This window comes from Somniosus microcephalus, chromosome 12 (genome assembly GCF_052327205.1).
Source record: "Somniosus microcephalus isolate GS21.2 chromosome 12, FLI_Smic_1.0, whole genome shotgun sequence".
In the NCBI taxonomy this organism is placed as follows: Eukaryota; Metazoa; Chordata; class Chondrichthyes; order Squaliformes; family Somniosidae; genus Somniosus; species Somniosus microcephalus.
The window spans coordinates 118622768-118647378 of NC_140998.1; positions in this window are offsets into that span (position 1 = coordinate 118622768).

The window sequence follows — 24611 nt, forward strand, 5'->3', positions numbered from 1 at the left end:
CCTCCATCCCACAGATGGGTGCAATCGAGACAAGACTCCTCCCGACAGGAGAGAGAAATCGATACAAGACTCATTCCCACAGGAGTGAGTAATCGAGACAAGTCTCCTCCGCAGAGGCGGGAGTAATTAAGACAAATCTCCTCACTACAGGGTAGAGTAATCGAAGCAAGACTCTTCACCACTGGAGGGAGTAATCGAGACAAGAAACTTCCCCACAGGAGGGAGTAATTGAGACGACTCTTCCTCGCAGGAGGGAGTAAACGAGACAAGATGCCTCCCCGCAGGAGGGAGTAATCTAGACAATACTCCTTCCCACAGGAGGGAATAATCGAGACAAGACTCCACCCCACAGGAGGGAGTAATCTAGACAAGACACCTCACCACAGGAGGGAGTAATCAAGTGAAGACACCAGCCCACAGGAGGGAGTAATTGAGACAAGACTCCACCCCACAGGAGGGAGTAATCGAGACAAGACTCCTCCACACAGGAGGGAGAAATTGAGACAAGACTACTCCCCACAGGAGGTAGTATTCAAGACAAGACACCTCCCCACAGGAAGAACTTATCAATACAAGAATCTTCCCCACAGGATGGAGTAATCGAGACAAGACTGTTCTCGAAAGTGGGGAGTAATCGAAGCAAGAATGTTGCTCATAGGAGGCATTAATCGAGACAAGACGCTTAACCACAGGAGGGGTAATCGAGACACGACTCTGCCCCACAGGTGGGAGGAATTGAGACACGACTCTTCCTCACAGGGGGGAGTAATCGAGACAAGACTCCAACCCACTGGAGGTAGTAATCGAGACAAGACTCCTCCCAACAGGAGTGAGTAATCGAGACTTGTCTCCTCCCCACATGAGAGTAATCGAGACAAGACTCATCCCCACTGGAGGCAGTATTGAAGACAAGAATCTTCCCCACAGGATGGAGTAATCGAGACAAGACGGCTCTCAAAAGTGGGGAGTAATCGAGACAAGAATGTTGCTCACAGGAGGCAGTAATCGAGACAAGACGCTTACCCACAGGAGGGGTAATCGAGACATGACTCTTCCCCACAGGTGGGAGGAATTGAGAGAAGACTCTTTCTCACAGAAGGGAGTAATCGAGACAAGACTCCAACCCACTGGAGGGAGTAATCGAGACAAGACGCCTCCCCACAGGAGTGAGTAATCGAGACATGTCTCCTCCCCACATGAGAGTAATCAAGACAAGACTCATCCCCACTGGAGGCAGTATTCAAGACAAGACTCCTCCCCACAGGAGGGAGTAATCGATTCATGTCTCCGCCACACAAGAGAGAAATTGAGACAAGACTCTTCCCCACAGGAGGGAATAATCGAGACTAGACACCTCTCCACAGGGGAGAGTAATTGAGATACGGCTCCTCCCCACAGGAGGGAGTATTCGAGACAAGACTCCTACACACAGGGGAGCGTAACTGAGACAGGACTCCTACTCACATGCGGGAGTAATCAAGACAAGATTCCTCCTCACAGGGGGGAGTAATCAAGACAAGACACATCACCACAGGAGGAAATAATCGAGACAAGACTCCTCCCCACAGGAGGGAGTAATCAAGACAAGACTCTTCCACAGAGGAAGCAGTAATCGAGACAAGACTCCTCCCCACAGGAGGGAGTAATCAAGACAAGACTCCTCCCAACTGGAGGGAGTATTCGAGAAAAGACAACTCGCCACAGGAGGGAGTAATCGAGACAAGACTCCTCCCCACAGGAGGCAGTAATCGAGACAAGACTCCTTCCCACAGGAAGTAGAAATCGAGACAAGTCTCTTCCACACAGGAGGGAGTAATCGAGAAAAGACTCTTCCCGACAGGAAGGAGTAATCGTGACAAGACTCTGCCCCACCAGAAGGAGTAATTGAGACAAGACTCCTCCTCACATGCGGGAGTAATCGAGACAAGACTCTTCCCCACAGGAGTGAGCAATCGAGACAAGACTCCTCCCCACAGGAGGGAGTAATCGAGACAAGACTCTTCCACACAGGAAGGAGTAATTGAGACAGGACTCCTCCCCACAGGAAGCAGTAATCGAGCCAAGACTCCTTCCCACAGGAAGTAGTAATCGAGACAAGACACCTCCCCACAGGAGGGAGTAATCAAGACAAGACTCTTCCCCACATGAGGGAATAATCAAGACAAGACTCTGCCTCACCGGAAGGAGTAATCGAGACTGGACTCATGCCCACAGGAGTGAATAATCGAGACAGGACTCTTCTTCGCAGGAGGTAGTAATCAAGACAAGACTCTTCCTCACAGGAGTACGTAATCGAGACAAGACTACACCCCAGGTGGGAGTAATCGAGACAAGACTCTTCCCCCCAGGATGGAGTAATCGAGACAACACTCCTCCTCACAGGAGGGAGTAATTGAGACAGGACACCTCCCCACAGGAAGGTCTAATCGAGACAATATTCTTCCCCACAGGAAGGAATAGTTGAGACAAGACTCATCCCCACAGGATGGACTAATGGAGACAAGACACCTCCCCACAGTTGGGAGTAATCGAGACAGGACACCTCACCTCAGGAAGGAGTAATCGAGACAAGATTCTTCCCCACAGGAAGGAGTAATTGAGACAAGACTCCTCCCCATAGGAAGGAGTAATCGAGACAAGACTCCTCCCCACGGGATGGAGTAATCGGAACAATACTCTTCCACACAGGAAGCAGTAATCGAGACAAGACTCCTCTCCACAGGATGGAGTAATCGAGACAAGACTCCTTCCCACAGGAAGTAGTAATCGAGACAAGAGTCCACCTCAGAGGCAGGAGTAATCGAGACAAAACTCCTTCCCAGAGGAGTGAGTAAACGAGACAAGACTCTTCTTCATAGGAGGAAGTAATCGAGACAATACTCTTCCCCACAGGAAGGAGTAATTGAGACAAGACTCTTCCTCACAGGAGGGAGTAATTGAGAGAAGACTCCTCCCCACAGGGGAGCGTAATCGAGACAGTACTCCTACTCACAGGTGGGAGTAATCGAGAGAAGATTCCTCCTCACAGGTGGGAGTAATCAAGACAAGACTCATCACCACAGGAGGAAGTAATCGAGACAAGACTCCTCCCCACAGGAGGGAGTAATCAAGACAAGACTCTTCCACACAGGAAGCAGTAATCGAGAAAAGACTCTTCTTCACAGGCGGAAGTAATCAAGACAAGACTCCGCCCCACAGGAAGGAGTAATTGAGACAAGACACTTCCCCACAGGATGGAGTAATCAAGACAAGACTCCATCCCACAGGTGGGTGCAATCGATACAAGACTCCTCCCGACAGGAGAGAGAAATCGAGACAAGACTCATTCCCACAGGAGCGAGTAATCGAGACAAGACTCCTCCGCAGAGGCGGGAGTAATTAAGACAAGTCTCCTCACTACAGGGGAGAGTAATCGAGACAAGACTCTTCACCACTGGAGGGAGTAATCGAGACAAGAAACTTCCCCACAGGAGGGAGTAACTGAGACGATTCTTCCTCGCAGGAGGAAGTAAACGAGACAAGACTGTACTCGAAAGTGGGGAGTAATCGAAACAAGAATGTTGCTCACAGGAGGCAGTAATTGAGTCAAGATGCTTAACCACAGGAGGGGTAATCGAGACACGACTCTTCCCCACAGGTGGGAGGAATTGAGACACGACTCTTCCTCACAGGAGGGAGTAATCGAGACAAGACTCCAACCCACTGGAGGTAGTAATCGAGAAAAGACGCCTCCCCACAGGAGTGAGTAATCGAGACTTGTCTCCTCGCCACATGAGAGTAATCGAGACAAGACTCATCCCCACTGGAGGCAGTATTCAAGACAAGAATCTTCCCCATGGGATGGAGTAATCGAGACAAGACGGCTCTCAAATGTGGGGAGTAATCAAGACAAGAATGTTGCTCACAGGAGGCAGTAATCGAGACAAGATGCTTACCCACAGGAGGGGTAATCGAGATACGGCTCTTCCCCACAGGTGGGAGGAATTGAGAGAAGACTCTTCCTCACTGGAGGGAGTAATCGAGACAAGACTCCAACCCGCTGGAGGGAGTAATCGAGACAAGACGCCTCCCCACAGGAGTGACTAATCAAGACATGTCTCCTCCTCACATGAGAGTAATCGAGACAAGACTCATCCCCACTGGAGGCAGTATTCAATACAAGACTCCTCCCCACAGGCGGGAGTAATCGAATCATGTCTCCGCCCCACAAGAGAGAAATTGAGACAAGACTCTTCCCCACAGGAGGGAATAATCGAGACAAGACACCTCCGCACAGGGGAGAGTAATTGAGATACGGCTCCTCACCACAGGAGGGAGTATTCGAGTCAAGACTCCTACCCACAGGGGAGCGTAACCGAGTCAGGACTCCTACTCACATGCGGGAGTAATCAAGACAAGATTCCTCCTCACAGGGGGGGAGTAATCAAGACAAGTCACATCACCACAGGAGGAAGTAATCGAGACAAGACTCCTCCCCACAGGAGGGAGTAATTGAGACAAGACTCCTCCACACAGGAAGCAGTAATCGAGACAAGACTCCTCCCCACAGGAGGGAGCAATCAAGACAAGACTCCTCCCAACAGGAGGGAGTATTCAAGACAAGACAACTCGCCACAGGAGGGAGTAATCGAGACAAGACTTCTCCACACAGGAGGAAGTAATTGAGACAAGACTCCTTCCCGCAGGAAGTAGAAATCGAGACAAGGCTCTTCCACACAGGAGGGGGTAATCGAGACAAGACTCTTCCCCACAGGAGGGAAAAATCGTGACAAGACTCCGCCCCACCAGAAGGAGTAATTGAGACAAGACTGCTCCTCACATGCGGGAGTAATCGAGACAAGACTCTTCCCCACAGGAGTGAGTAATCGAGACAAGACTCTTCTTCACAGGAGGAAGTAATCGAGACAAGACTCTTCCACACAGGAAGCAGTAATCGAGACAAGACTCCTCCCCACAGGAGGCAGTAATCGAGACGGGACTCTTCCACACAGGAAGGAGTAATTGAGACAGGACACCTCACCTCAGGAAGGAGTAATCGAGAGAAGATTCTTTCCCACAGGAAGTAGTAATCGAGACAAGACACCTCCACACAGGAGGGAGTAATCAAGACAAGGCTCTTCCCCACGGGAGGGAGTAATCAAGACAAGACTCTGCCCCACAGGAAGGAGTAATCGAGACAAGACTCCTCCTCACAGGCGGGAGTAATTGAGAAAGGACACCTCCCCACAGGAAGGAGTAATCGAGACAATATTCTTCCCCACAGGAAGGAGTAAGTGCGCCAAGACTCTTCCCCACAGGATGGAGTAATCGAGGCAAGACACCTCCCCACAGGTGGGAGTAATCGAGACAGGACACCTCACCTCAGGAAGGAGTAATCGAGACAAGATTCTTCTCCACGGAAGGAGTAATCGAGACAAGACTCCTCCCCACAGGAAGGAGTAATCAAGACAAGACTGTTTCCCACAGGAAGTAGTAATTGAGACAAGACTCTTCCCCACAGGTTGGAGCAATCGAGAGCAGACTCTTCCACACAGGAGATAGTAATCGAGACAAGACTCCTCCCCACAGGATGGAGTAATCGAGAAAAGTCTCCTCCCCACAGGAAGGAGTAATTGAGTCCAGACTCCTCCCCACAGGATGGAGTAATCGAGACAAGTCTCCTCCCCACAGGAAGGAGTAGTCGAGAAAAGACTCCTTCCAAAAGGAAGTAGTAAATGAGACAAGACTCTTCCACACAGGAGGGAGTAATCGAGACAAAACTCCTCCCCACAGGATGGAGTAATCGAGACAAGACTCTTCCCCACAGGTGGGAGGAATTGAGGCACGACTCTTCCTCAAAGGAGGGAGTAATCGAGACAAGACTCCAACCCACTGGAGGTAGTAATCGAGACAAGACGCCTCCCCACAGGAGTGAGTAATCGAGGCATGTCTCCTCCCCACATGAGAGTAATCGAGATCAGACTCATCCACACTGGAGGCAGTATTCAAGACAAGAATTTCCCCACAGGATGGAGTAATCGAGACAAGACTGCTCTCCAATGTGGGGAGTAATCGAGAAAATAATGTTGCTCACAGGAGGCAGTAATCGAGACAAGACGCTTACCCACAGGAGGGGTAATCGAGACACGGCTCTTCCCCACAGGTGGGAGGAATTGAGAGAAGACTCTTCCTTACAGGAGGGAGTAATCGAGACAAGACTCCAACCCACTGGAGGGAGTAATCGAGACAAGATGCCTCCCCACAGGAGTGAGTAATCGAGACAAGACTCATCCCCACTGGAGGCAGTATTCAAGACAAGACTCCTCCCCACAGGAGGGAGTAATCGAATGATGTCTCCGCCCTACAAGAGAGAAATTGAGACAAGGCTCTTCCCCACAGGAGGGCATAATCGAGACAAGACACCTCCCCACAGGGGAGAGTAATTGAGATATGACTCCTCCCCACAGGTGGGAGTAATCGAGAGAGGACACCTCACCTCAGGAAGGAGTAATCAAGACAAGATTCTTCCCCACGGAAGTACTAATCGAGACAAGACTCCTCCCCACAGGAGGCAGTAATCGAGACAAGACTCCTTCCCACAGGAAGTAGAAATCGAGACAAGGCTCTTCCACACAGGAGGGAGTAATCGAGACAAGACACTTCCACACAGGAAGGAATAATCATGACAAGACTCTGCCCCACCAGAAGGAGTAATTGAGACAAGACTCCTCCTCACATGCGGGAGTAATCGAGTCAAGACTCTTCCCCACAGGAGTGAGTAATCGAGACAAGACTCTTCTTCACAGGAGGAAGTAATCGAGACAAGACTTCTCCACACAGGAAGCAGTAATCGAGACAAGACTCCTCCCCACAGGAGGGAGTAATCGAGACAAGACTCTTCCACACAGGAAGGAGTAATTGAGACAAGACTCCTCCCCACAGGAAGCAGTAATCGAGCCAAGACTCCTTCCCGCAGGAAGTAGTAATCGAGACAAGACACCTCCCCACAGGAGGGAGTAATCAAGAGAAGGCTCTTCCCCACAGGAGGGAGTAATCAAGACAAGACTTTGCCCCACCAGAAGGAGTAATCGAGACAAGACTCCTCCTCACAGGCGGGAGTAATCGAGACGGGACTCTTCCCCACAGGAGTGAGTAATCATGACAGGACTCTTCTTCACAGGAGGAAGTAATCAAGACAAGAATCTTCCCCACAGGATGGAATAATCGAGACAAGGCTGCTCTCCAAAGGGCGGAGTAATCGAGACAAGAATTTTGCTCACAGGAGGCAGTAATCGAGACCAGATGGTTACCCACAGGAGGGGCAATCGAGACACGACTCTTCCCCAGAGGTGGGAGGAATTGAGACAAGACTCTTCCTCACATGAGGGAGTAATCGAGACGAGACTTCACCGCACTGGAGGGATTAATCGAGTTAAGACACCTCTCAACAGGAGTGAGTAATCGAGACAAGTCTCCTCTCCACATGAGAATAATCGAGACAAGACTCATCCCCACTGGAGGCAGTATTCAAGACAAGACTCCTCCTCACAGGGGGGAGTAATCGAATCATGTCTCCTCCCCACCAGAGAGAAATTGAGACAAGACGCCGCCCCACAGGAGGGAATAATCGGGACAAGACAGCTCCCCACAGGGGAGAGTAATTGAGATATGGCTCCTCCCCACAGGAGTGAGTATTCGAGACAAGACTCCTACCCACAGGAAGTAGTAATCGAGACAAGACACCTCCCCACAGGAGGGAGTAATCAAGACAAGAATCTTCCCCACAGGAGGGAGTAATCAAGACAATACTCTGCCCCACCGGAAGGAGTCATCGAGCCAAGACTCCTCCTCACAGGTGGGAGTAATCGAGACTGGACTCTACCACACAGGAGTGAGTAATCAAGACAGGACTCTTCTTCACAGGAGGAAGTAATCGAGATGAGACTCTTCCTCACAGGAGGAAGTAATCGAGACAAGACTACACCCCAGAAGTGGGAGTAATCGAGACAAGACTCTTCCACCCAGGATGGAGTAATTGAGACAAGTCTCCTCCTCACAGCCGGGAGTAATTGAGAAAGGACACCTCCCCACAAGAAGGAGTAATCGAGACAATATTCTTCCCCACAGGAAGGAGTAAGTGCGCCAAGATTCTTCCCCACAGGATGGAGTAATCGAGGCAAGACACCTCCCACAGGTGGGGGTAATCGAGGCAGGACACCTCACCTCAGGAAGGAGTAATCAAGACAAGATTCTTCCCCACAGAAGGAGTAATCGAGACAAGACTCCTCCCCACAGGAAGGAGTAATCAAGACAAGACTGCTTCCCACAGGAAGTAGTAATTGAGACAAGACTCTTCCCCACAGGATGGAGCAATCGAGAGAAGACTCTTCCACACAGGAGATAGTAATCGAGACAAGACTCCTCCCCACAGGATGGAGTAATCGAGAAAAGTCTCCTCTCCACAGGAAGGAGTAATTGAGACCAGACTCCTCCCCACAGGAAGGAGTAATCGAGAAAAGACTCCTTCCAAAAGGAAGTAGTAAACGAGGCAAGACTCTTCCACACAGGAGGGAGTAATCAAGACAAAACTCCTCCCCACAGGATGGAGTAATCAAGACAAGACTCCTCCCCACCAGAAGGAGTAATTGAGAAAAGACACCTCCTCACAGGCAGGAGTAATTGAGAAATTACTCCTCACCACAGGTGGGAGTAATCAAGAGAAGACTCCTCCCCACAGCTGGGAGTAATTTAGACAAGACTCCACCCCGCAGGGGAGAGTAATCGAGACAAGACACCTCCCAATAGGAGGGAGGATTCGAGACAAGACTCCTCCCCACAGGGGAGAGTAATCGAGACAAGACACCTCTGCACAGGAAGAAGTAATCAATACAAGAATCTGCCCCATAGGATGGAGTAATCGAGACGAGTCTGCTCTCCAAATGGGGGAGTAATCAAGACAGGACTCTTCTTCACAGGAGGAAGTAATCGAGACAAAACTCTTCCTCACAGGCAGAAGTAATTGAGACAAGACTACACCCCAGAAGTGGGAGTAATCGAGACAAGACTCTTCCACCCAGGATGGAGTAATCGAGACAAGACTCCTCCTCACAGGCTGGTGTAATTGAGAAAGGACACCTCCCCACAGGAAGGAGTAATCGAGACAATATTCTTCCCCACAGGAAGGAGTAATTGAGACAAGGCTCTTCCCCACAGGATGGAGTAATCGAGACAAGACACCTCCCCACAGGTGGGAGTAATCGAGACAGGACACCTAACCTCAGGAAGGAGTAATCGAGACAAGATTCTTCACCACGGAAGTACTAATCGAGACAAGACTCCTCCCCACAGGAAGGAGTAATCGAGACAAGACTTCTTCCCTAGGAAGTAGCAATTGAGACAAGAATCTTCCCCACAGGATGGAGCAATCGAGAGAACACTTTTCCACACAGGAGATAGTAATCGAGACGAGACTCCTCCCCACAGGATGGAGTAATCGAGACAAGTCCCTTCCCCACAGGAAGGAGTAATCGAGACAAGACTCCTCCCCACAGGATGGAGTAATCTAGACAAGACTCCTCCACACCAGAAGGAGTAATTGAGAAAAGACACCTCCTCACAGGCGCGAGTTATCGAGACAATGCTCCTCCCCACAGTTAGGAATAATTAAGAGAAGACTCCTCCCACAGCTGGGAGTAAATTAGACAAGACTCCACCCCACAGGGGAGAGTAATCGAGTCAAGACTCCTCCCCACAGGAGGGGAGTAATCGAGACAAGACTCCTCCCCACAGGGGAGAATAATCGAGACAAGACACCTCTGCACAGGAAGAAGTAATCAATACAAGAATCTTCCCCACAGGATGGAGTAATCGAGATGAGTCTGCTGTCCAAAGGGGGGAGTAATCGAGACAAGAATGTTCCTCACAGGTGGGAGGAATCGAGACAAGACTCTTCCTCACAGGAAGCAGTAATCGAGACAAGACTCCTCCCCACAGGCGGGAGTAATCGAGACAAAACTCCTCCCCACAGGAGGGAGTAATCGAGACAAGACTCTTCCCCACAGGAGTGAGTAATCGAGACAAGACTCTTCCCCACAGGGTGGAGTAATCGAGACAAGACTCCGCCCCACAGCTGGGTGTAATCGAGACAAGACTCCTCCACACAGGGGTGAGTAATCGAGATACGGCTCCTCCCCACAGGAGGGAGTATTCGAGACAAGACTCCTCCCCACTGGGGAATTTAATTGAGACAGGACTCCTACTCACATGCGGGAGTAATCGAGACAAGATAGGTCACCACAGGAGGAAGTAATCGAGACAAGACTCCTCCCCACAGGAGGGAGTAATCGAGACAAGACTCTTCCACAAAAGAAGCAGTAATCGAGAAAAGACCTCCCCACAGGATGGAGTAATCCAGACAAGACTCTTCCCCACAGGAGGGAGTAATCGAGAGAAGACTCCTCCCCAAAGGAAGGAGTAATGGAGACAAGTCTCCTCCCCACAGGAAGGAGTAATCGACACAGAACTCCTTCCCACAGGAGGGAGCAATCAAGACAATATTCTGCACCACTGGAAGGAGTAATCGAGACAAGACGCCTCCCGACAGGAGAGAGTTATCGAGACAAGACTCTTCTTCACAGGAGGAAGTAATCGAGACAAGACTCTTCCACACAGGAAGCAGTAATCGAGACAAGACTCCTCCCCACAGGAGGGAGTAATCGAGACAAGACACTTCCACACAGAATGGAGTAATTGAGACAAAACTCCTCCCCACAGGAAGCAGTAATCGAGCGAAGACTCCTTCCCACAGGAAGTAGTAATCGAGACAAGAAACCTCCCCACAGGAGGGAGTAATCAAGACGAGACTCTTCCCCACAGGAGGGAGTAATGAAGACAAGACTGTGCCCCACCAGAAGGAGTAATCGAGACAAGACTCCTCCTCACAGGCGGGAGTAATCGAGACTGGACTCTTCCCCACAGGAGTGAGTAATCAAGACAGGACTCTTCTTCACAGGAGGAAGTAATCGAGACAAGACTCTTCCTCACAGGAGTAGGTAATCGAGACAAGACTACACCCCAGAAGTGGGAGTAATCGAGGAAAGAATGTTCCCCACAGGATGGAGAAATCGAGACAAGACTGTTCTCCAAAGGGGTGAGTAATCGAGACAAGAATGTTGCTCACAGGAAGCAGTAATCGACACAAGATGCTTACCCACAGGAGGGGTAATCGAGACATGACTCTTCCCCACAGGTGGGAGGAATTCAGACAAGACTCTTCCTCACAGGAGGGAGCAGTCGAGACGAGACTCCAACCCACTGGAGGGAGTAATTGAGACAAGACTCCTCCCCACAGGAAGCAATAATCGAGACAACACTCCTTCCCCAAGGAAGTAGAAATTGAGACAAGACTCTTCCACACAGGAGGGAGTAATTCAGACAAGACTCTTCCACACAGGAGGGAGTAATTGTGACAGGACTCCGCCCCTCCAGCAGGAGTAATCGAGACAAGACTCCTCCTCACATGCGGGAGTAATCGAGACAAGACTCTTCCCCACAGGAGTGAGTAATCGAGACAAGACTCTTCTTCACAGGAGGAAGTATTCGAGACAAGACTCTTCCAGACAGGAAGCAGTAATCGAGATACGACTCCTCCCCACAGGAGGGAGTAATCGAGACAAGACTCTTCCACACAGGAAGGAATAATTGAGACAAGACTCCTCCCCACAGGAAGCAGTAATCAAGCCAAGACTCCTTCCCACAGGAGGGAGTAATCAAGACTAGACTCTGCCCCACCGGAAGGAGAAATCGAGACAAGACTTCTCCTCACAGGCAGTAGTAATCGAGACTGGACTCTACCCCACAGGAGTGAGTAATCAAGACAGGACTCTTCTTCACAGGAGGAAGTAATCAAGACAAGACTCTTCCTCACAGGAGGAAGTAATCAAGTCAAGACTACACCACAGATGTGTGAGTAATTGAGACAAGACTCTTCCACACAGGATGGAGTAATCGAGACAGGACTCCTCCTCACAGGCGGGAGTAATTGAGAAAGGACACCTCCCCACAAGTAGGAGTAATCAAGATAATATTCTTCCCCACAGGAAGGAGTAATTGAGACAAGACTTTTCAACACAGGATGGAGAAATCGAGACAAGGCACCTCCCCACCGGTGGGAGTAATCGAGACAGGACACCTCACCTCAGGAAGGAGTAATCGAGACAAGATTCTTCCCCACGGAAGGAGTAATCGAGAGAAGACTCCTCCCCACAGGAAGGAGTAATCAAGACAAGACTGCTTGCCACAGGAAGTAGTAATTGAGGCAAGACTCTTCCCCACAGGATGGAGTAATCGAGACAAGACTCTTCCACACAGGAGGGAGTAATCGATACAAGACTCCTCCCCACAGGATGGAGTAATCAAGACAAGACTCCTCCCCACCAGAAGGAGTAATTGAGAAAAGACACCTCCTCACAGGTGGGAGTTATCGAGACAATACTCCTCCCCACAGGTGGGAGTAATCAAGAGAAGACTCCTCCCCACAGCTGGGAGTAATTTAGACAAGACTCCACCCCACAGGGGAGAGTAATCGAGGCAAGACTCCTCCCCATAGGAGGGAGTAATCGAGACAAGACTCCACCCCACAGGGGAGAGTAATTGAGACAAGACACCTCTGCACAGGAAGAAGTAATCAATACAAGAATCTGCCCCACAGGATGGAGTAATCGAGACGAGTCTGCTCTACAAAGGGGGGAGTAATCGAGACAAGAATGTTCCTCGCAGGTGGGAGGAATTGAGACAACACGTCGCATCAAAGGAGGGAGTAATCGAGACAAGGATACTCCCACAGGAGGGAGTAAATGAGAGATGACTCCTCCCCACAGGGGAGCGTAATCAAGACAGGACTCCTACTCACAGGCGGGAGTAATCGAGACAAGATACCTCCTCAGAGGTGGGTGTAATCAAGACAAGACTCATCACCACAGGAGGAAGTAATCGAGACAAGACTCCTCCCCACAGGAGGGAGTAATCGAGACAAGACTCTTCCACACAGGAAGCAGTAATTGAGACAAGACTCATCCACACAAGAAGCAGTAATCGAGAAAAGACCTCCCCACAGGATGGAGTAATCCAGACATGATTCTTCCCCACAGGAGGGAGTAATCGAGTCAAGAATCTTCCCCACAGGAGGGAGTAATCAAGAGAAGACTCCTCCCCACAGGAAGGAGCAATGGAGACAAGTCTCCTCCCCACAGGAAGGAGTAATCGACACAGAACTCCTTCCCACAGGAGGGAGCAATCAAGGCAAGATTCCACACCACTGGAAGAAGTAATCGAGACAAGACGCCTCCTGACAGGAGAGAGTTATCGAGACAAGACTCTTCCCAACAGGAGGGAGTAACCGAGACAAGACTGTTCTCCAAAGGGTTGAGTAATCGAGACAGGAATGTTGCTCACAGGAAGCAGTAATCGAAACAAGATGCTTACCCACAGGAGGGGTAATCGAGACATGACTCTTCCCCACAGGTGGGAGGAATTGGGACAAGACTCTTCCTCACAATAGGGAGCAGTCGAGACGAGACTCCAACCCACTGGAGGGAGTAATTGAGACAAGACTCCTCCCCACAGGAAGCAATAATCGAGACAAGACTCCTTCCCCCATGAAGTAGAAATCGAGACAAGACTCTTCCACACAGGAGGGAGTAATTCAGACAAGACTCTTCCCCACAGGAGGGAGTAATCGTGACAAGACTCCACCCCACCAGAAGGAGTAATCGAGACAAGACTCCTCCTCACATGCGGGAGTAATCGAGACAAGACTCTTCCCCACAAGAGTGAGTATTCGAGACAAGGCTCTTCTTCACAGGAGGAAGTAATCAAGACAAGACTCTTCCACACAGGAAGCAGTAATCGAGATAAGACTCCACCCCACAGGAGGGAATAATTGAGACAAGACTCTTCCACACAGGAAGGAATAATTGAGAGAAGACTCCTCCCCACAGGAAGCAGTAATCAAGACAAGACTCCACCCCACAGGGGAGAGTAATCGAGGCAAGACTCCTCCCCATAGGAGGGAGTAATCGAGACAAGACTCCTCCCCACAGGGGAGAGTAATTGAGACAAGACACCTCTGCACAGGAAGAAGTAATCAATACAAGAATCTGCCCCACAGGATGGAGTAATCGAGACGAGTCTGCTCTCCAAAGGGGGGAGTAATCGAGACAAGAATGTTCCTCGCAGGTGGGAGGAATCGAGACAACACGTCGCATCAAAGGAGGGAGTAATCGAGACAAGGCTCCTCCCACAGGAGGGAGTAAATGAGAGATGACTCCTCCCCACAGGGGAGCGTAATCAAGACAGGACTCCTACTCACAGGTGGGAGTAATCGAGACAAGATACCTCCTCAGAGGTGGGTGTAATCAAGACAAGACTCATCATCACAGGAGGAAGTAATCGAGACAAGACTCTTCCACACAGGAAGCAGTAATTGAGACAAGACTCCACATCACAGGTGGGAGTAATCGAGATATAACTCCTCCCCACAGAAGGGAGTAATCGAGACAAGACTCCGCCCCACAGCTGGGTGCAATCGAGACAACACTCCGCCCGACAGGAGAGAGTAATCGAGACAAGACTCCTCCCTACAGGAGGGAGTAAGAGAGACAAGACTCCTCCCCACAGAGGTGGTAGTAATTAAGACAAGTCTCCTCACTACAGGGGAGAGTAATCGAGACAAGTCTCTTCACCAATGGAGGGAGTAATCGAGAGAAGAAACTTCCCCACAGGAGGGAGTAATTGAGACAAGACTCTTCCTCACAGGAGGGAGTAAACGAGACAAGATGCCTCCCCACAGGAGGGAGTAATCTAGACAAGTCTCCTTCCCACAGGAGGGAATAATCGAGACAAGACTCCACCCCACAAGAGGGAGTAATTGAGACAAGACACCTCACCACTGGAGGGAGTAATCAAGAGAACACACCAGCCCACAGGAGGGAGTAATCGAGACAAGACTCCACCCCACAGGAGGGAGTAACCGAGACAAGACTGTTCTCCAAAGGGGTGAGTAATCGAGACAAGAATGTTGCTCACAGGAAGCAGTAATTCAGACAAGATGCTTACCCACAGGAGGGGTAATCGAGTCATGACTCTTCCCCACAGGTGGGAGGAATTGAGACAAGACTCTTCCTCACAGGAGGGAGCAGTCGAGACGAGACTCCAACCCACTGGAGGGAGTAATTGAGACAAGACTCCTCCCCACAGGAAGCAATAATCGAGATAAGACTCCTTCCCCCAGGAAGTAGAAATCGAGACAAGACTCTTCCACACAGGAGGGAGTAATTCAGACAAGACTCTTCCCCACAGGAGGGAGTAATCGTGACAAGACTCCGCCCCACCAGAAGGAATAATCGAGACAAGACTCCTCCTCACATGCGGGAGTAATCGAGACAGGACTCTTCCCCAAAGGAGTGAGTAATCGAGACAAGACTCTTCTTCACAGGAGGAAGTAATCGAGACAAGACTCTTCCACACAGGAAGCAGTAATCGAGATAAGACTCCTCCCCACAGGAGGGAGTAATCGAGACAAGACACTTCCACACAGGAAGGAATAATTGAGACAAGACTCCTCCCCACAGGAAGCAGTAATCAAGCCAAGACTCCTTCCCACAGGAAGTAGTAATCGAGACAAGACACCTCCCCACAGGAGGGAGTAATCAAGACAAGACTCTTCCCCACAGGAGGGAGTAATCAAGACTAGACTCTGCCCCACCGGAAGGAGTAATCGAGACAAGACTCCTCCTCACAGGCAGGAGTAATCGAGACCGGACTCTACCCCACAGGAGTGAGTAATCAAGACAGGACTCTTCTACACAGGAGGAAGTAATCAAGACAAGACTCTTCCTCACAGGAGGAAGTAATCAAGACAAGACTACACCCCAGAAGTGTGAGTAATTGAGACACGACCCTTCCACACAGGATGGAATATTCAAGGCAGGACTCCTCCTCACAGGTGGGAGTAATTGAGAAAGGACACCTCCCCACAGGAAGGAGTAATCAAGATAATATTCTTCCCCACAGGAAGGAGTAATTGAGAAAATACTTCTCAACACAGGATGGAGTAATCGAGACAAGGCACCTCCCCACCAGTGGGAGTAATCAAGACAGGACACCTCACCTCAGGAAGGAGTAATCGAGACAAGATTCTTCCCCACGGAAGGAGTAATCGAGAGAAGACTCCTCCCCACAGGAAGGAGTAATCAAGACAAGACTGCTTCCCACAGGAAGTAGTAATTGAGACAAGATTCTTCCCCACAGGATGGAGTAATCAAGACAAGACTCCTCCCCACCAGAAGGAGTAATTGAGAAAAGACACTTCCTCACAGGTGGGAGTTATCGAGACAATACTCCTCCCCACAGGTGGGAGTAATCAAGAGAAGACTCTGCCCCACAGCTGGGAGTAATTTAGACAAGACTCCAACCCACAGGGGAGAGTAATCGAGGCAAGACTCCTCCCCATAGGAGGGAGTAATCGAGACAAGACTCCTCCCCACAGGGGAGAGTAATTGAGATAAGACACCTCTGCACAGGAAGAAGTAATCAATACAAGAATCTGCCCCACAGGATGGAGTAATCGAGACGAGTCTGCTCTCCAAAGGGGGGAGTAATCGAGACAAGAATGTTCCTCGCAGGTGGGAGGAATCGAGACAACACACCGCATCAAAGGAGGGAGTAATCGAGACAAGGCTCCTCCCACAGGAGGAAGTAAATGAGAGATGACTCCTCCCCACAGGGGAGCGTAATCAAGACAGGACTCCTACTCACAGGCGGGAGTAATCGAGACAAGATACCTCCTCAGAGGTGGGTGTAATCAAGACAAGACTCATCACCACAGGAGGAAGTAATCGAGACAAGACTCCTCCCCACAGGAGGGAGTAATCGAGACAAGACTCTTCCACACAGGAAGCAGTAATCGAGACAAGACTCCACATCACAGGGGGGAGTAATCGAGACACAACTCCTCCCCACAGGAGGGAGTAATCAAGACAAGATACATCACCACAGGAGGAAGTAATCGAGACAAGACTCCTCCCCACAGGAGGGAGTAATCGAGACAAGACTCTTCCACACAAGAAGCAGTAATCGAGAAAAGACCTCCCCACAGGATGGAGTAATCCAGACATGATTCTTCCCCACAGGAGGGAGTAATCGAGTCAAGAATCTTCCCCACAGGAGGGAGTAATCAAGAGAAGACTCCTCCCCACAGGAAGGAGCAATGGAGACAAGTCTCCTCCCCACAGGAAGGAGTAATCGACACAGAACTCCTTCCCACAGGAGGGAGCAATCAAGGCAAGATTCCACATCACTGGAAGGAGTAATCGAGACAAGACGCCTCCTGACAGGAGAGAGTTATCGAGACAAGACTCTTCCCAACAGGAGGGAGTAATCGAGACAAGACTGTTCTCCAAAGGGTTGAGTAATCGAGACAGGAATGTTGCTCACAGGAAGCAGTAATCGAAACAAGATGCTTACCCACAGGAGGGGTAATCGAGACATGACTCTTCCCCACAGGTGGGAGGAATTGGGACAAGACTCTTCCTCACAATTGGGAGCAGTCGAGACGAGACTCCAACCCACTGGAGGGAGTAATTGAGACAAGACTCCTCCCCACAGGAAGCAATAATCGAGACAAGACTCCTTCCCCCAGGAAGTAGAAATCGAGACAAGACTCTTCCACACAGGAGGGAGTAATTCAGACAAGACTCTTCCCCACAGGAGGGAGTAATCGTGACAAGACTCCACCCCACCAGAAGGAGTAATCGAGACAAGACTCCTCCTCACATGCGGGAGTAATCGAGACAAGACTCTTCCCCACAGGAGTGAGTATTCGAGACAAGGCTCTTCTTCACAGGAGGAAGTAATCGAGACAAGACTCTTCCACACAGGAAGCAGTAATCGAGATAAGACTCCACCCCACAGGAGGGAGTAATTGAGACAAGACTCTTCCACACAGGAAGGAATAATTGAGAGAAGATTCCTCCCCACAGGAAGCAGTAATCAAGCCAAGACTCCTTCCCACAGGAAGTAGTAATCGAGACAAGACACCTCCCCACAGGAGGGAGTAATCAAGACAAGACTCCACCCCACAGGGGAGAGTAATCGAGGCAAGACTCCTCCCCATAGGAGGGAGTAATCGAGACAAGACTCCTCCCCACAGGGGAGAGTAATTGAGACAAGACACCTCTGCACAGGAAGAAGTAATCAATACAAGAATCTGCCCCACAGGATGGAGTAATCGAGACGAGTCTGCTCTCCAAAGGGGGGAGTAATCGAGACAAGAATGTTCCTCGCAGGTGGGAGGAATCGAGACAACACGTCGCATCAAAGGAGGGAGTAATCGAGACAAGGCTCCTCCCACAGGAGGGAGTAAATGAGAGATGACTCCTCCCCACAGGGGAGCGTAATCAAGACAGGACTCCTACTCACAGGTGGGAGTAATCGAGACAAGATACCTCCTCAGAGGTGGGTGTAATCAAGACAAGACTCATCATCACAGGAGGAAGTAATCGAGACAAGACTCTTCCACACAGGAAGCAGTAATTGAGACAAGACTCCACATCACAGGTGGGAGTAATCGAGATATAACTCCTCCCCACAGAAGGGAGTAATCGAGACAAGACTCTTCCCCACAGGAGTGAGTAATCGAGACATGACTCTTCCCCACAGGATGGAGTAATCGAGACAAGACTCCGCCCCACAGCTGGGTGCAATCGAGACAAGACTCCTCCCGACAGGAGAGAGTAATCGAGACAAGACTCTTCCACACAAGAAGCAGTAATCGAGAAAAGACCTCCCCACAGGATGGAGTAATCCAGACATGATTCTTCCCCACAGGAGGGAGTAATCGAGTCAAGAATCTTCCCCACAGGAGGGAGTAATCAAGAGAAGACTCCTCCCCACAGGAAGGAGCAATGGAGACAAGTCTCCTCCCCACAGGAAGGAGTAATCGACACAGAACTCCTTCCCACAGGAGGGGGCAATCAAGGCAAGATTCCACACCACTGGAAGCAGTAATCGAGACAAGACGCCTCCTGACAGGAGAGAGTTATCGAGACAAGACTCTTCCCAACAGGAGGGAGTAACCGAGACAACACTGTTCTCCAAATGGTTGATTAATCGAGACAAGAATGTTGCTCACAGGAAGCAGTAATCGAGACAAGATGCTTAGCCACAGGAGGGGTAATCGAGACATGAATCTTCCACACAGGTGGGAGGAATTGGGACAAGACTCTTCCTCACAGGAGGGAGCAGTCGAGACGAGACTCCAACCCACTGGAGGGAGTAATTGAGACAAGACTCCTCCCCACAGGAAGCAATAATCGAGACAAGACTCCTTCCCCCAGGAAGTAGAAATCGAGACAAGACTCTTCCACACAGGAGGGAGTAATTCAGACAAGACTCTTCCCCACAGGAGGGAGTAATCATGACAAGACTCCGCCCCACCAGAAGGAGTAATCGAGACAAGACTCCTCCTCACATGCGGGAGTAATCGAGACAAGACTCTTCCCCACAGTAGTGAGTAATCGAGACAAGACTCTTCTGCACAGGAGGAAGTAATCGAGACAAGACTCTTGCACACAGGAAGCAGTAATCGAGATAAGACCCCTCCCCACAGGAGGGAGTAATCGAGACAAGACTCTTCCACACAGGGAGGAATAATTGAGACAAGACTCCTCCCCACAGGAAGCAGTAATCAAGCCAAGACTCCTTCCCACAGGAAGTAGTAATCGAGACAAGACACCTCCCCACAGGAGGGAGTAATCAAGACAAGATTCTTCCCCACAGGAGGGAGTAATCAAGACTAGACTCTGCCCCACCGGAAGGAGTAATCGAGACAAGACTCCTCCTCACAGGCAGGAGTAATCGAGACTGGACTCTACCCCACAGGAGTGAGTAATCAAGACAGGACTCTTCTTCACAGGAGGAAGTAATCAAGACAAGACTCTTCCTCACAGGAGGAAGTAATCAAGAGAAGACTACACCCCAGAAGTGTGAGTAATTGAGACAAGACTCTTCCACACAGGATGGAGTATTCAAGACAGGACTCCTCCTCACAGGTGGGAGCAATTGAGAAAGGACTCCGCCCCACAGGAAGGAGTAATCAAGATAATATTCTTCCCCACAGAAAGGAGTAAAAGAGACAAGACTTTTCAACACAGGATGGAGTAATCGAGACAAGGCACCTCCCCACCGGTGGGAGTAATCGAGACAGGACACTTCACCTCAGGAAGGAATAATCGAGACAAGGTACTTCCCCACGGAAGGAGTAATCGAGAGAAGACTCCTACCCACAGGAAGGAGTAATCAAGACAAGACTGCTTCCCACAGGAAGTAGTAATTGAGACAAGACTCTTCCCCACAGGATGGAGTAATCGAGACAAGACTCTTCCCCACAGGATGGAGTAATCGAGACAAGACTCTTCCTCACAGGTGGGAGTTATCGAGACAATATTCCTCCCCACAGGTGGGAGTAATCAAGAGAAGACTCCTCCCCACAGCTGGGAGTAATTTAGACAAGACTCCACCCCACAGGGGAGAGTAATCGAGGCAAGACTCCTCCCCATAGGAGGGAGTAATCGAGACAAGACTCCTCCCCACAGGGGAGAGTAATTGAGACAAGACACCTCTGCACAGGAAGAAGTAATCAATACAAGAATCTGCCCCACAGGATGGAGTAATCGAGACGAGTCTGCTCTCCAAAGGGGGGAGTAATCGAGACAAGAATGTTCCTCGCAGGTGGGAGGAATCGAGACAACACGTCGCATCAAAGGAGGGAGTAATCGAGACAAGGATACTACCACAGGAGGGAGTAAATGAGAGATGACTCCTCCCCACAGGGGAGCATAATCAAGACAGGACTCCTACTCACAGGTGGGAGTAATCGAGACAAGATACCTCCTCAGAGGTGGGTGTAATGAAGACAAGACTCATCACCACAGGAGGAAGTAATCGAGACAAGACTCCTCCCCACAGGAGGGAGTAATCGAGACAAGACTCTTCCACACAGGAAGCAGTAATCGAGACAAGACTCCACATCACAGGCGGGAGTAATCGAGACAAAACTCCTCCCCACAGGAGGGAGTAATCGAGACAAGACTCTTCCCCACAGGAGTGAGTAATCGAGACAAGACTCTTCCCCACAGGATGGAGTAATCGAGAGAAAACTCTGCCCCACAGCTGGGTGTAATCGAGACAAGACTCCTCCCGACAGGAGAGAGTAATCGAGACAAGACTCCTCCCTACAGGAGGGAGTAAGAGAGACAAGACTCCTCCATAGAGGTGGTAGTAATTAAGAGAAGTCTCCTCACTACAGGGGAGAGTAATTGAGACAAGACTCTTCACCAATGGAGTGAGTAAACGAGACAAGATGCCTCCCCACAGGAGGGAGTAATCTAGACAAGACTCCTTCCCACAGGAGGGAATAATCGAGACAAGACTCCACCCCACAGGAGGGAGTAACTGAGACAAGACACATCACCACTGGAGGGAGTAATCAAGAGAAGACACCAGCCCACAGGAGGGAGTAATCGAGACAAGACTCCACCCCACAGGAGGGAGTAATCGAGACAAGACTCCTCCGCACACGAGGGACTAATTGAGACAAGACTCCTCCCCACAGGAGCTAGTAATAGAGACAAGACACCTCCCCACAGGAAGAAGTAATCAATACAAGAATCTTCCCCACAGGATGGAGTAATCGAGACAAGACTGCTCTCCAAAGGGGGGAATAATCGAGACAAGAATGTTGCTCAAAGGAGGCAGTAATCATGACAAGACGCTCACCCACAGGAGGGAGTAATCGAGACATGACTCTTCCCCACAGGTGGGAGGAATTGAGGCAAGACTCTTCCTCACAGGGGAGAGTAATCGAGAAAAGACGCCTCCCCAGAGGAGGGAGTAACCGTGACAAGTCTCCTCCCCACAAGAGAGTAATCGAGACAAGACTCCTCCCCACTGGAGGCAGTATTCAAGACAAGACTCATCCCCACAGGAGGGAGTAATCAAGATACGGCTCCTTCCCACAGGAGGGAGTAACCAAGACAAGACTCCTCCCCTCAGGGGAGCGTAACCGAGACAGGACTCCTACTCACATGCGGGAGTAATCGAGACAAGATCCCTCCTCAAAGGTGGGAGTACTCAAGACAAGATACATCACCACAGGAGGAAGTAATCGAATCAAGACTCCTCCCCACAGGAGGGAGTAATCGAGACAAGACTCTTCCACACAAGAAGCAGTAATCGAGAAAAGACCTCCCCACAGGATGGAGTAATCCAGACAAGACTCTTCCCCACAGGATGGAGTAATCGAGTCAAGAATCTTCCCCACAGGAGGGAGTAATCGAGAGAAGACTCCTCCCCACAGGAAGGAGTAATGGAGACAAGTCTCCTCCCCACAGGAAGGAGTAATCGACACAGAACTCCTTCCCACAGGAGGGAGCAATCAAGACAAGATTCCACACTACTGGAAGGAGTAATCGAGACAAGACGCCTCCTGACAGGAGACAGTTATCGAGACAAGACTCTTCCCAACAGGAGGGAGTAACCGAGACAAGACTGTTCTCCAAAGGTGTGAGTAATCGAGACAAGAATGTTGCTCACAGGAAGCAGTAATTGAGACAAGATGCTTACCCACAGGAGGGGTAATCGAGTCATGACTCTTCCCCACAGGTGGGAGGAATTGAGACAAGATTCTTCCTCACAGGAGGAAGCAGTCGAGACGAGATTCCAACCCACTGGAGGGAGTAATTGAGACAAGACTCCTCCCCACAGAAAGCAATAATCGAGACAAGACTCCTTCCCCCAGGAAGTAGAAATCGAGACAAGACTCTTCCACACAGGAGGGAGTAATTCAGACAAGACTCTTCCCCACAGGAGGGAGTAATCATGACAAGACTCCGCCCCACCAGAAGGAGTAATCGAGACAAGACTCCTCCTCACATGCGGGAGTAATCGAGACAAGACTCTTCCCCACAGTAGTGAGTAATCGAGACAAGACTCTTCTGCACAGGAGGAAGTAATCGAGACAAGACTCTTGCACACAGGAAGCAGTAATCGAGATAAGACCCCTCCCCACAGGAGGGAGTAATCGAGACAAGACTCTTCCACACAGGGAGGAATAATTGAGACAAGACTCCTCCCCACAGGAAGCAGTAATCAAGCCAAGACTCCTTCCCACAGGAAGTAGTAATCGAGACAAGACACCTCCCCACAGGAGGGAGTAATCAAGACAAGACTCTTCCCCACAGGAGGGAGTAATCAAGACTAGACTCTGCCCCACCGGAAGGAGTAATCGAGACAAGACTCCTCCTCACAGGCAGGAGTAATCGAGACTGGACTCTACCCCACAGGAGTGAGTAATCAAGACAGGACTCTTCTTCACAGGAGGAAGTAATCAAGACAAGGCTCTTCCTCACAGGAGGAAGTAATCAAGACAAGACTACACCCCAGAAGTGTGAGTAATTGAGACAAGACTCTTCCACACAGGATGGAGTAATCAATACAGGACTCCTCCTCACAGGTGGGAGTAATTGAGAAAGGACACCTCCCCACAGGAAGGAGTAATCAAGATAATATTCTTCCCCACAGGAAGGAGTAATTGAGACAAGACGTTTCAACACAGGATGGAGTAATCGAGACAAGGCACCTCCCCACCGGTGGGAGTAATCGAGACAGGACACCTCACCTCAGGAAGGAGTAATCGAGACAAGATTCTTCCCCACGGAAGGAGTAATCGAGGGAAGACTCCTCCCCACAGGAAGGAGTAATCAAGACAAGACTGCTTCCCACAGGAAGTAGTAATTGAGACAAGACTCTTCCCCACAGGATGGAGTAATCGAGACAAGACTCTTCCACACAGGAGGGAGTAATCAAGACAAGACTCCTCCCCACCAGAAGGAGTAATTGAGAAAAGACACCTCCTCACAGGTGGGAGTTATCGAGACAATACTCCTCCCCACAGGTGGGAGTAATCAAGAGAAGACTCCTCCCCACAGCTGGGAGTAATTTAGACATAACTCCACCCCACAGGGGAGAGTAATCGAGGCAAGACTCCTCCCCATAGGAGGGAGTAATCGAGACAAGACTCCTCCCCACAGGGGAGAGTAATTGAGACAAGACACCACTGCACAGGAAGAAGTAATCAATACAAGAATCTGCCCCACAGGGTGGAGTAATCGAGACGAGTCTGCTCTCCAAAGGGGGGAGTAATCGAGACAAGAATGTTCCTCGCAGGTGGGAGGAATCGAGACAACACGACGCATCAAAGGAGGGAGTAATCGAGACAATGCTCCTCCCACAGGAGGGAGTAAATGAGAGATGACTCCTCCCCACAGGGGAGCGTAATCAAGACAGGACTCCTACTCACAGGCGGGAGTAATCAAGACAAGATACTTCCTCAGAGGTGGGTGTAATCAAGACAAGACTCATCACCACAGGAGGATCTAATCGAGACAAGACTCCTCCCCACAGGAGGGAGTAATCGAGACAAGACTCTTCCACACAGGAAGCAGTAATCGAGTCAAGACTCCACATCACAGGCGGGAGTAATCGAGACAAAACTCCACCCCACAGGAGGGAGTAAT